Raw genomic sequence first — 2,158 nt, 5'->3', positions numbered from 1 at the left:
TGTCATGAATTAGCATCTTATTAAACACAGTATACTCTCCCCAAAGGACATTTAGGTGAATTAGGATTTTTCTATATGCTTCTGCCACTATAATATAACCATGTTGTCGGTATCCACATCACCTATGACACTAATCCATGCCTTTTGTAACTGAAATTTTGGAAGTTTCTTCCAGTGAAGAAAGACTGAATTTAGCCTGTAGCCACAGAGATAAAGGATGTATGAGTTTATTAATTTGTCATCAAGCCATGGTAAGAATAGAGGTGGAAACATAGATAGGGCAGTGGGGAGATACCTGCTGTGATCTGATGGCTAATTTTCAATGTCAACTTGATGGGTTAAAGGATAGCTGTAAATTTGGAGGAGCATTATTTTGTATGCATCTGTGAGGGTGTTTCCAAAGAATATGAAGCTGTGAAATCTGAGTGGACCGAGTAGATCAGACCTGCCCTCAGTGTGGACAGGCAACATCTCATTGGCTGAGGGCCCAGAGAACAAATGTAAATGGAAAATTAGTATTCCCATCCCCAATAGAACTGAGACATTTTTTAATTTTTCCTGCCTTAGACATCACCATTCCAGCTCGCCAGCCCATGGACTACAGGAATTACACCACATACCCCTTGAAACCATGCTTCTCGCATCCCAAGGTCTCCAGGCTGCAAACAATCTGTGATGGGACATCATAGCTGCCATGGTTTCCGAGCCAGTTCCCCAGTAAAGCCGCTTTTATGCACCTGTACATAATCTACTAGTTCTGTCTCTCTGGAGAACCACAATAAACCCAAACACTGAAAATTACAATTCTGGTGTGGGTGTGTGGCACTGTGGTTAAGTTAGCTTGGTATCAAAGTGCCTGGTTCAAGTACCGCTTATTCCATTTCTAATACATCTCCCTATTAATGCACACCCTGGAGCCTTCAGTACTTGAGTTCCTCTCACCCAAATAAAAGACCCAGAGTGAGTTCTGGACTTCTCACTTTGACCTGGCCAAGCCCTGGCTATTGCGGGCATTTAGAAAGTAAAAAAGCAGATAAAGGATCTCTCTTCATCTGCCTGTCTCTTTGCCTTCCAAATAAAATTAGTTTTTTTTTTTAAATAAAAATAACTGAAATTAGAGTTCTGATTATGCTGCTCCACACATGTCTAATTCCCAGATTTGATATTCAATATGTCCCTTAACCCAGTTTGTTGTAACCCCATACTATTCCTCCAGTCACACAGCTTGTTCATTGCTGGGTGCCTGCACACCTTGGCTAGATTTGAATCTGCCTCCCCCCAAACTTTCTCTGTGCTTTACATGCACAGTTCATCTCCTTCCCAAGTGACGCTCGCCTCCGCAAAACACAACCGGTCTTCATGTGCTAGTCCGATAACAGAGAATTGGTCTAAACAGGGGCACTACCCTTTGATCTAATTAACTTTCTTTTTTCTCCTTCCTAAACTAATTCTTGCACCAAAAGGTTAATTTGGGCCAGATTGCTCAGAACCTTGAAGGCATAATAATATTTTATCTTAGGCACTATGGTCAGAGATGAGGATTTTGAGGCTGTCCTTGGGTTAAGGGGCAAGAACTATTAGCATGGAAACAAAACTGAAGCCTTTGAATGAGTTACATGAGAGATTATAATAATAGCAGCTTTGTCTGGGGTTTAGAAAGTAAAGTTTCAATTCAGGAGATAAAGGTGAGTTGCTTATGAAGGAAAATACATGAGGCTCTTGTTTATATAGAAGTTTGAGGTAGAAGTACCAAAGGGAGTTCTCAGACTTCTACCTCGATGTTGGATGACAGTGGAATGATTTGATGAAATGAGAAATCCTGGATAACAACAAAGTTATTAGGATAGGATATGTGTTTTTCTGCAATAGTCACCTAACAGGTCCTTCTTGTCTACCCTCTCCTACTTATTGGAGAAACAGCAGTCCCCACTGCTTTTACTGATGATTTCCTAGACACAAAGTTTTGATGTGTTACAGAAGAACCATAGATTCTCCTTATCCTCATGAGAAGCCTAAGTATGTGTTTCTAACTCCAGTTCCATAGAAGAGAAAATGGAAACACAGAATGAAATGGCTTGTTCAAAGTCACATAGCTAACAAATGGTAGAGCTCAAGCTTTACAAATCCAAAGTCTAAACTTTGGCATCTAAGCCTCTTT

This window comes from Lepus europaeus, chromosome 1, assembly GCF_033115175.1.
Source record: "Lepus europaeus isolate LE1 chromosome 1, mLepTim1.pri, whole genome shotgun sequence".
Classification (NCBI taxonomy): Eukaryota; Metazoa; Chordata; class Mammalia; order Lagomorpha; family Leporidae; genus Lepus; species Lepus europaeus.
This window is presented reverse-complemented; position numbering follows the sequence as displayed.